General features: G+C 46.3%; 1 protein-coding gene across 1 annotated transcript in view; it reads right to left on the reverse strand.

Moving 5' to 3' along the window:
* The window catches only part of LOC144668552 (microsomal triglyceride transfer protein large subunit-like), a 96,388-nt gene that overhangs the window by 59,338 nt on the left and 25,002 nt on the right, over positions 1–12,048 (reverse strand). The window lies entirely within an intron of this gene.

The following is a 12,048-nucleotide window of genomic DNA, read 5'->3' on the forward strand; positions in this document are numbered from 1 at the left end:
TGAGCTAGTGATCCAGAGACCCAGGCTAATGCTCTGGGGACATAGGTCCAAATCCCACCACGGCAGCTGGTAGAATTTAAATCTTAATCAGTAAATCTGGAATATAAAGCTAGTCATGGTAGTTACCATGACAACTATCATCAGTTGTTGTAAAAAACCATCTGGTTCACTAATGGGAAAGAAATCTGCCATCATGTGATTCCAGACTGTGGTTAACTCTCAACTGCCCTCTGCAATGGCCTAGTCAGCCACTTAGTTCAAGGGCAATTAGGGATGGGCAACAAATGCTGGCCTTGCCAGTGATGCCCACATTCCAGGAAAGAAAGAAAATAAGCAGAGCAAAACTATATGCAGAATCCTAGGTGCAGTCTCACCAATGCCCTCTCTGCAGTTGTAGCAAGACTTCCCTACTTTTATATTCCCTCTTACAATAAGGGCCAACATTTCATTTGCCTTCCTAGTTGCTGGCTGTCACCGTATGCTAGAGGCTGGTTAGCTCAGCTGGGTAGGTGGGGTTCAAGATAACACCAACAGCATGGGTTCGATTCCTGCTCTGGCTGAGGTAGGCTTGGGGCCTGCCTCCTGGGCCTGCCTCCTTGCCCTGCCCCTGAGAGCGGGAGACGATGGCAAACCACTGCTGACAAAAAACTGCCAAGAAAGCAGCTCAGGATGCAGCATGAGCGGACAATGAGCCAAGGACCTGCCTTTGGTCAGGGCACTCATAGCAAATCTGCATGTTAATTTTTTTGTGCTTCACTAATTAGATAATGAGCGTTCATGTCCAGGATCTGGGTTCAAAGGTCGCGCAGATCAATGGCCTGAATTCAGTTCATTATGGACGTGTCCCCACGGCACAGGATGGGGTCTTGGCCAGTAACTGTGGTAACCTCAGACAGAACACTCACAGAATGGCTGGCGTAAGAAATAGAAAAGATGTCGCTGGTGTACTGCGCTGAGCTGCAACATTTGACCAGAGAAAGGTGAGCTTGCATTTATGTAGTGCTTTTGATGACCTCACAATGTCCCAAAGCACATTACAGCCAATGACGTTCTTTTGAAGTGTAGTCATTGCTGTAATGTATGAAACGTGGCTTCCTTTTGCGAGCAAATATTGCTGATTTGGTCCCCTTCTGGTAACGCTTACATGCGTGTATAAAGCTGGAAAATATTCTCTTCAGACTGTTACCACACGTTCAGTAATTCTTAATTACCTGTCTCAACATAAACCTCTGCTCACCACATCGCAGTGCCCTTTTGAAGCTACACATAATTTCCATAACCCATCTCCCTACAAGAGTGTACTTCAGTAAACATCTTCCCTACCACAGCAAACAGGCTAAACCCCCTTGAATTCCTTTTGCTACTTCACATGTTACTACTCAAAAGAAAAGCGTGCGAGTTCTCTCCAGTGTCATGGTCAATACTTATCCTTTAACCAACATCACAGAAACAGATTATCTAGTCATTATGCTGCTTGTGGATTCTTGCTTTGTGCATATTGGCTGCCGTGTTTGTGTACATTATCCAACAGTGATAACAGTTAATTGCTCGCAATGCTTTGGAACACTCCGAGGTTGTGCTATTGAAATGCAAATCGTTCTTGTTGTCATGGGTCAATGCATGGGTGAGGCAATGAAAAGAAAAGGAATTGTTACAGCACAGAAGGAGACCATTCAGCCCATCGAGTCTGTGCTGGCTATCCGATGAGCAGCTCACCTAGAGCTACATCCCTCCCTTCTCCCCATAACCCGGCACATTCTGCCTTTTCAGGTAACTGTCTAATTCCCTCTTGAATGCTCCAATTGAACCTGCCTCCACCACACTCTCAGGCAGCGCATTCCAGATCCCAACCACTCGCTGCGTGAAAAAGCTTCTCCTCGCGTCTCCATTGCTTGTTTGCCAATTACCTTAAATCTCATTCTCGGTCCTTCCACCAACAGTAGCAGTTTCTCTCTATCTACTCCGTCCTTATCCCTCATGATTTTGAATGCCTCTATCAAATCTCCTCTCAACTTTCTCCTCTCCAAGGAGAACAGTCCCAGCATTGCCTTTCATGACCCCCGGGGCATTCCAGAGCACGTGACAATGAAGTACTCTTGAAATGTAGTCACTGTCTTAATGTAGAAAACGAGCGGGTGACACACCGAAGGTGGTGAACGTGAAGGCACAAAGATAAAGATGGTAAAGGAGCTGCAATGTTCAGATACTCTTGTCATCCTTACTGTATTGGTTATCGGTGTTTACTGATCAAGGAACTGCGCATTGAAGGAAAGCGCTGAGGTTCCAGGAACATCCCAATCACTGAGATTATACCCATAAAGCACACCGAGGGTGAAAGGAGGTTAAAGACATCTATGATGGTGACAATGTGAAAATCAACATGGAGGTCAATTTCTAAAATATCATTCTCAGGATGTGGGTGAAACTGGCATTTACTGCCCACTGCTTACAGGGTGGGACGCCGGTTGCCTGGGGTGAAGGGATGAGGGGCAGAGGCATTTTTGGCTGGAGGAGAGTCTTTTCACAGGACATGGTCAGGAGTGCGCATGTGTGGTTGGCACTGCACCGAACTGCTGAGAAAATCCGGGAAGCAGCGCTCAAGCGGAAGTTGGATGATTCCGGATCAGGCTGTGGGATAACAGTTAGGATGTCAGTGTGACCAACACTGGGCATGAACTGTGTGCATTGACAGGACATGTTACGGAGAGAGGAATGTGATAGGTAGGGTACAGCAAGTGTACTGAACACGCCTCGAGAAGGAATACTATGTAACGCCTTACGGCGCCAACGTATGTCAAGGTGCTTCTCACAATGAATAATGTTTGAGGGGCAGCGGCTACTGTTATGTGGCCAAATGCAGCAGCCATTTTGCAACCGCGACATCCCATGAACAGCAATGAGACGAATGACCAACGATTCTGCTTCTTGTTGGTCTGGGGTGAGGGAAGAACATCAGGTAGGGCACAGGCTGGGATGAGTTCACGAGGAAGTCAAAAGTATATGGCGGGACATGGCAACTGAACCCAAGAATGGCTATATCCAGACAAGGGCAGAGGGAACCGCTCAACAGGCAGGGCTTGAGTACCTGTGGTCTGCTTGGTTGGTGGCTCAAAGTTGCAGAAACCAATTTCCCGCCTCTTGAGGGGGATAATCAACAACAACACTTGCAGCTTATAGGACGGGTAGCCAAGCACTCCACACTACAGGAAAAGCCAAAGCCATCATGTTCTAACTAGCGTCCGTATACAATTCCCCTTCCACACTACCTGCTAATGCCCGAGGTCACAGAAAATGGATTTCCTTTCCCAACTTGTCCTGGGGGAATAAACGAAAAAACAAAATCAAAGGATTTCTTTTCCTTCGATCCAATTTTTCAACTAGGATTTAGGTCCTTTTAATTCATCCTAATGCAAAATTTGTTCCACACATCAACCATCCTGTGAGAAAGAATGCTCCTATTCCCAATCTCGAACCTTCTTGAAGGCTTGCGAATTCCACAACAGTGTCCTCTCATCCTATGCTCGCTGCCCATGAGAACAGGCTGCTTGCTTCAATTTAATTTGTCTCCTCTTAATCCTTTTCCCCAGTGCAAAATAAATGGAATCGCTTAAACCTTTTGTCATAATGGCCTGGAAGCTTTCTGGTCACCTATTTCTGAACCCTTCTAATACATCCACGCGTGGAAAATTTCTTGGTGCTGTTCTTGCTTTGTTGACGGAGCATTGAAGAAACACTGACTCCTGCCAACGCAATATGGCAGTGCAATATAGCTGCCAATACCCGTCTGTGTGCTGGCTGCGCACACACAGAAATCCAATGACGGGCACACATCATGTTACGAGAGTACAATAATTTTCATCATATTTTTCTGGTATATTGTAAAGTAGGTTTATGGGGGGGTTCTGTTTTTCTGTCTATGTGTGATTTAGTTACATTTTTGTCTCCAAGCAGACTGCAAGTTGAAGTTATTAAAAGAAGTAAGGTGTAGAAGTGTCTTTAAAATAGGTAAACACAGTTGGGGTCTTAGCATGTAAGGCGTGACAGGAATTTGCATTTTTGAAAGATGAAGAGAGGTTTGAATTTCAAAGGGGTTAATGAGAATATTGGCGACATGAAAAGATTTATATTATGAGAAAGGTAAAGTTCCAAAGACATATGGAAACAATGTAATTTACATATTAAGAAGAGAGAAACATTTATAAAGGAGAATGAGGCTATAAGTGAGGGGAAGGCATTGTAAGATCTAACAGAATTGTGTGGAATAGCCTTAATGAAGCCTCCAGTATTTGTACATAAGCCTGCTGTCTATAGACACCGAAGCTGGAGAAAGCCACATTGAATTCCACTGTCTAGGGTATTGTATTAATTTTCTGGATCTGTTTAAAATCTAAAATCTATTTTTGGACTGTTGTCTTAAAGGGGGTGTAACTGGGAGCCAGGTTAATTAGGGATTTTAGGAGTTATTATAGTAGTAATTTGTAATTCTATGTATGTGCTTGAAATCTTCTCTTTTGTGAACAAATACTTTAACTTAGTTTTTTTAAAAAATCTCTAAAAGTCTTCGTGGTCTTATTACTTCTGAATTCAGTGCACACATCTCGAAATAAATACAAATTACAAAACCATTGTGATAGCGTGATCAAGTTTCCCCCATGGATTTGATCCGCCTGGCACACATCACCTGCCGCGCCATAGCAATCAGTTTACCCAGCACACCGCCAACTCATTTTGCTTTCAAACTCAGGTGTTGCAATACGTTCTTAGTTTGCGGATTCCGTGGATCCCACACATCACTTATTCTGCAGGTTACTTGGAATATCCAGCTCACGAGCATTGCATTGACACTTGGAGAAAGTGTTACAGTATTTTACGAGGAGTGACAGGGACAATCCAGAATCTTCAACTCATTTTAATAATTTCCGTCGTCTGCAATTTGTAAGCGCAGTGAATATATGTTGCTAAATATTCAGTGATGCAAAAGGACAGGGAAGAAAACTGCTGCAATATTGTACTGAGCTGACTCATTCTAGTCGTTTGGCAAAGGGACAGAATCTGCCTTAAATCGTCGGCCTGTTCTGTCACGTTCTCAAATCTCTTCAATTTGAGGAGGATCAACGAGTTAATGGCGTTGCAGAACTAAATATGATTTTGCAAAGTTAGCAGACGCTTTATTTTGATACATGGTAGATAGTTCTTGAAAGTAGATAAGCTGGGTTCATGTCGCCCACTGCATCCCCCACCCCTCCATGAAGATGGCAGTCGCGCAGACAACTGCACACGCACAGCGTTGGCTGCAAACGCAGCCTTGGAAATGTTGTTCATCCGCTTTGGACGTGCGCAAGCGGGGCTTTTGGTGAAGTGAAGCCAGCAGAGTGGAAACAGCTCCGACGATGTTCCCAGCCCCAGGCCTGAATTTCGTTTCTGATGAAAGGTCACTGGCCTGAAACACCAACTCTGTTTCTCTCTCCACGAATGCTGCCAAATGTTTCCAGCATTTTCTGTTTTTATTTTAGATTTCCAGCATCCGCAGTGATTTGCTCTTGTCTCAGTTTCTATTCCTGGTCTGTGACAAGGTAAAAGCTCCAATTTTGTGCCTAGGGCTATTTATTTAAAGTGCAGCTGATGGCTAACGGATGAAAATAAATATGGAGCTCTTGATTAAGCTTCAGGGGGTGGACCCTTCCAGGTGCTAGGTTTAACTTTACAAAAAATTACCTACCATTAAAAACAGGTAAGAACAGTGCATGCAACATAAAGGGGCGGATATTGTGATTATTAAAATTCAAAACACTACCATTCAACAGGCACATCCTACATTTCTGGGATGCTATTGTTATGCAGCGCTGAATGGGTCCACACCGATGCAAAGTTAACAATGGCAGGAATGTAGTTGATGGGCTAAGTGTTTCGATGTGAAGGTTGCTGAATGGAAGCCCTATACCAACAACAAGAGAGTTAAACCAAGGTGGCATGTCAGGGAAACAGGAATATTATTCCATCTTATTTATTTGCTTCACCAAATCATTCCCTTGGCTCTGGATTTAAGTGGATCGTGGCAAGTCTGAAAAGCCTTGAGCTGCAATTGTGCCCATTCAGGTTCGCAGTTGTACAAACGACTTCATTGCGTTCAGTCATCATGTCAACAACAAAACTTGTATTTATATAACGCCTGTAATGTCATAAAACATACACGGGAGCAAACAAAATTTTACGTTGACCTACATAAAGAGATATTAGAGCAGATGACCAAAAGGTTGGTCAGTGAGGTAGGTCTTAAGTAGAGTTTGAAAGGAGGAAAATGAAGTAGAGAGGCAGACAGATTTAGGGGGTGAATTCCAGAGCTTATGCTCAAGGCAGCTGAAGCACGGCCACCAATGGGAAAATTGGGAACGATCAAGGAGCCAGAAGTAGAGGAGCACAGACATCTTGGAGGCTTGTAGGGCTGAAGGAGATTTGCAGAGATAGAGAGGGGTGAGACCGTAGAGAGATTTGAAAGCAAGGATGAGAATTTTTGAATTGAGGCATTGCTTAACCAGAAGCCAATGGACATGGTGCACGGAGGGGTGATTGGTGAACAGGACTTGACGCGGGTAAGAACACAGGTGGAAGAGCACAGAATGACCTCAAGTTCACGGAGGGTAGGATGTGGGAGACCAGCCAGCAAAGTGTTGGGATTATCGGGTCATGGGTGTGAGGGTGTCAGCAGCGGATGAGCTGAGACAGGGAAGGAATCGGGCAATGTTATGGAGGTGAAACAGGTGATCTCGGCGATGGTTCAGGCATATGGTTCGAAGCTTATCTCGAGGTCAAATATGACATCAAGGTTGTGAGCAGGCTGATTAAGCCTCAGACGATTTCTAGGGAGAGGGATAGAGTTGGTGGCTAGGAAATGGAGTCGCGGCAAGGACCAACCCAGAAGGGAAAAAACAGTTTGGATCAGTATTCATTTTTCCCAGGTTATATTGGTGTTCCCTTTTAAGGTATACAAGGCCGGCACAGACCAGCATTCTTATTTCCCAGTTTTTGTTGGTGTTCTTTTTTAAGGTATACAAGACCAGTATGGACCAGAACTCTTATTTCCCAGTTTTTACTGTTTTTTTTCTTCTGGGAAAGACAATGGTATCGGTCTTCCCAACATTCAGTTCAAGGGAATTTCTGCTCATCCAGTGTTGGGTGTGGGACAAGCAGTCTGACAATGTGGAGATGATGGAGAGGCAGAGAGAGGTTGAGATGAGATGGGGCTGGGTGTCATTGGTGTACATGTGGAAAATGACCCAGTGCTTTCAGATGATGTCGCTGAGTTGCAGCATATAGATTGGAAATAAGAGGGGGTCAAGGATTGATCTTTGGAGGGGACACCAGAGTTAATGGTGTGGGAGTGGGAAGAGAAGCCATTGCAGGTAATACCCTGGCTATGGCTGTATAGTTAACAATGGGACCAGGCAAGAGCAGTCCCACCCAGCAGGATAAGATGAGAGGCAATGGAGGCTGATGGTCAACCATGACAAAAGCTCCAGACAGCGTATAAATGGAACAACATAGAAACATAGAAAATCGGAGGAGTGGGCCATTCGGCCCTTCGAGCCTGCTCCGCCATTCATTATGATCATGGCTGATCATCCAACTCAATAGCCTGCTCCCGCTTTCTCCCCATATCCTTTGATCCCTTTCGCCCCAAGAGCTATATCTAACTCCTTCTTGAAAACATACAATGTTTTGGCCTCAACTACTTTCTGTGGTAGCGAATTCCACAGGCTCACCACTCTCTGGGTGAAGACATTTCTCCTCATCTCAGTCCTAAATGGTCTACCCCGTATCCTCACATTGTGACCCCTGGTTCTGGACTCCTCCACCATCGGGAACATCCTTCCTGCATCTACCCTGTCTAGTCCTGTTAGAATTTTATAGGTTTCTATGAGATCCCCACTCATTCTTCTGAACTCCAGCGAACGTAATCCTAACCGACTTAATCTCTCCTATTATGTCAGTCCCGCCATCCCAGGAATCAGTCTGGTAAACCTTCGCTGCACTCCCTCTACAGCAAGAACATCCTCCCTCAGATAAGGAGACCAAAACTGCACACAATATTCCAGGTGTGGTCTCACCAAGGCCCTGTACAATTGCAGCAAGACATCCCTGTTCCTGTACTCGAATCTTCTCGCTATGAAGGTCAACATACCATTTGCCTTCTTTACCGCCTGCTGCATAAATAGGGCCCCCTGTACCAGAGTAATAATTGCAGTGCATCTAGATGTCCATGAAATGAGGATTAGCCATGAACTTTTTTTCTCTGAAGCATGAATTAGAAATAAAGTGCTGTGAGAGTGCAAAGAGCAGCTTCTGCACTGGAATGCACTCTGCATATATCTATGGCCTCCTGGTGATATCAATAAGCCACCAGCATTGTCCCACTGACAAGTCCCCTTGTCTCACCTACAGCTACTGAAAAAGTTCAAACGTTTATAACTCCACTTGCATTTTGCAGGGTGGATTTGTAGAATTCTACAGCCCGAATATTCTGCAGGAGGGGAAAGAAACAATCACCTGCGACCCAATGTTATAGACCTTTTATTGGCTACAACTATCAGGGCAGGATGTGATTCAGATTCACCAGTTCAAAGCATGATTAATCCTTTGCTTTGGAACGACATTAAAACTAGCCAGCTGTGTGCTAGGGATTTGTAAGGGTAGAGATACAGACCTGTTAAACGCATCAGGAAATTTATCTGAGGAAGTAGTGCGAGAAGGTTGAGCATCAGATCAGTCGCATATACTCTCCGCCCACTATTATTCAGCTCCATTGACATCAATGCTCTCTGCCAATGGCCAAGACAAGTTTCCACCCCATTTGCATTTGCCCATTGGTCTCTTAATGCTAAATAATTATTCAGATGCAGGGAGTGGCGCTAATATCTATGTCCAATTCCTTCCCCTTGACTCCTTGGGACTGAATTTTTCCTCTGGGTTGGGACTGTTTCCGGGTCCCAGACTTGCTCCCAGGGGGAAGCCATCACTACTTGGGATTTTTCATGGGGTAGCTCCCTCCCCCCAACCTTAATTGGCATGGAGACAGTTTCCCTGTCCAATTAAGGGCAGTGGGCGGGTTCTCGAAGCGGGACGGCCAATCTGAGGCCTTCCAGCCTCAAAAGGAGCAGCAGGCCGTAAACGTAGGTAAGAGAGGGGCCGCTTCAACATGGAGGTGCCCTGTCTCCAACTGTTTCAAATCTTTAATTCTAAAATAGATTCAGTAGCCAGGCCACCACTTTGAGGTCTGTGAGGCGGTGGGTGCAAGTTGCCGAGTCAACCTCCTCTCATTGGCCTCAACGAGATTGTTCGTGAGCCTGATTGGCTAGTCAGCACATGGGGGCAGGTAGCCCCATGGCCCAAAACCTGCAAAAATGGCCCATTGTTGGGCTGGAACCAAGGGACTGGCACAACCTGGTGAGGCCTACAAATCCAGTACCTTGTGTCTATGCACACAGCTGCTAAATATCATCCAGTGCCTTATCCAATGGACCGCTGTCAGATTGACTGTGACAGGCCAATCGACTCTGGAGGTTGAGGGGGAGGGTGTGGGGAAGGGGGGTGGCGGGGGCGGGGGCGGGGGCGGGGGAGGTGGAGGGGAAACAGAAATCTCATTCCCACTCGAAGGGGCCCTCCCCAGTTCCCACACTCGCACTTTCTGCAGGCTTCACTAGGCAGCAATTAAGAGCAGGAACTCATCTCTCGAAAATCAGCTGAGACTAGCTGCCGTTCAGCAGCTTGAATCGCTGACTGGAGACCTGACAGCGTTGCGGGCTCAAAACAAAACCAAAAATGAGTTACAGAAAGTGGCAGGCAATATGAAAGTGCCATTGGCATCTCCGACTGCATTAGCTACAATCATTAACTCCCATTTTAATTTTCTACCACAGAAACATAACGGCCGTCATTAAATGTTACGCTCCGTGTGAAAGCACCTGATAGCTAAAGGACAAGCGGTGCTGGCCAGTTTGAGAGTGCAATAGGCAAGTTATATTTCTGTATCCCATTGCTCCACCTGCTGTTTATGAGCAGAGCTGCTAATACCCTCATGTGAAGCAGGCCGCAAACATCGTGTTGCTAACTCTGCTTGGATGTATTTCGTCACTGATGCCCCTTCCCCACCTGCGTACTCCCACTGTTGCCCATCCCCGTCTTCTCATGTCAATTGAAAAACGAACTGACCCCTTTGTTATCCGGTTGAATTGTTCTTGACTGTCAAAACAGCTTGTTTCTTAGGGAGGGATGGCAGCATTGTGGTGATGTCACTGGACTCAATGCTTATGCCCTGGGGTCATGGGTTCAAATCCCACCAGGGCAGCTGGTGGAATTTACTGGAATTAATGAAAAAAACAGTAATTGATAGTGACAGTGCCCATGAAACTATTGTCGATGGTTGTGAAAATCCATCTGCTTCACTAAGGCCCTTTAGGGAAGGAAATCTGCCATCCTTACCTGGCCTGGCCTACATGTGACTCCTGACCCACAGCAATGTGGTTGACTCTTAACTGCCCTTTGACACTCAGTTCAAGGGCAAGTAGGGATGAGCACTGACCTGGCCAGTGACGTCCACATCGCAAGAAGGAATTTTTTAAAAAGAGGTTGTGTCCCCTGGCTGGGGAACCTAGAGGGCCAAAGTCTCAGGATCAGGGGTCAATCATTCAGGACTGAGCTGAGGAGAAATTTCTTCATTCCAATGGTCATGAATCTTTGGAATTTTCTAACCCAGGGGTTGTGGATACTCTGTGGTTGATTTAAGGCTGACAGAGAGAGATTTTTAGTCTCTCTGGGAATCAAGGAATATGGGGAGTAGCGAGAAAGTGGAGTTAGTTGAGCAAATTATCAGCGTAGATCCTGTTAAATGGCGGAACAGGCCCGATGGGCCATAGGGGGTTGGGAAGAGGGGTTGCTGAGTGAGTGAGTGGGAGGAGAGTTGGGAAGAAGGGCAGGGTTGAAACCAGATTGACCACCCGGCATCGACCTTGGCACTGGAAGTGACAATGGCAATCTCAGCCCTGTCGACTCTGCAAAGTCCTCTTTACTAACATCTGGGGGCTAGTGCCAAAATTGGGAGAGCTGTCTCACACACTAGTCAAGCAACAGCCTGACATAGTCATCCTCACTGAATCATACCTTACAGGTAATGTCCCAGAGACCACCATCACCATCCCTGGGTATGTCCTGTCCCACCAGCAGGACAGGCCAAGCAGAGGTGGCGGTACAATGGTATACAGTTGGGAGGGAGTTGACCTGGGAGTCCTCAACATCGACTCCAGACCCCACAAAGTCTCATGGCATCAGGTCAAACATGGGCAAGGAAACCTCCTGCTGATTACCATGTACCACCCCCTCTCAGCTGATGAATCAGTGCTCCTCCATGTTGAACACCACTTGGAAGAAGCATTGAGGGTGGCAAGGGCGCAGAATGTACTTTGGGTTGGGGACTTCAATGTCCATCACCAAGAATGGCTCGGTAGCACCACTACTGACCAAGCTGGCCGAGTCCTAAAGGACATAGCTGCTAGACTGAGTCTGCGGCAGGTGGTGAAGGAATCAACAAGAGGGAAAAACATACTTGACCTCATCCTCACCAACCTGCCTACAGCAGATGCATCTGTCCATCACAGTATCGGTAGGAGTGACCACTGCACATTCTTTGTGGAGACAAAGTCCCGCCCTCACATTGAGGATACCCTCCATCGTGTTGTGTTAAATGGGATAGATTTCGAACAGATCTAGCAACTCAAGACTGGGCATCCATGAGGCGCTGTGGACCATCAGCAGCAGCAGAATTGTACTCGAACACAATCTGTAACCTCATGGCCTGGCATATCGCCCATTCTACCATTACCATCAAGCCAGGGGGTCAACCCTGGTTCAATGAAGAGTGCAGGAGGGAATGCCAGGAGCAGCACCAGGCATACCTAAAAATGAGGTATCAACCTGGTGAAGCTACAACACAGGACTACTTGCATGCCAAACAGCATAAGCAGCAAGTGATAGACAGGGCTAAGCGATCCCACAACC

Source organism: Cetorhinus maximus, chromosome 27 (assembly GCF_964194155.1).
Source record: "Cetorhinus maximus chromosome 27, sCetMax3.hap1.1, whole genome shotgun sequence".
In the NCBI taxonomy this organism is placed as follows: domain Eukaryota; kingdom Metazoa; phylum Chordata; class Chondrichthyes; order Lamniformes; family Cetorhinidae; genus Cetorhinus; species Cetorhinus maximus.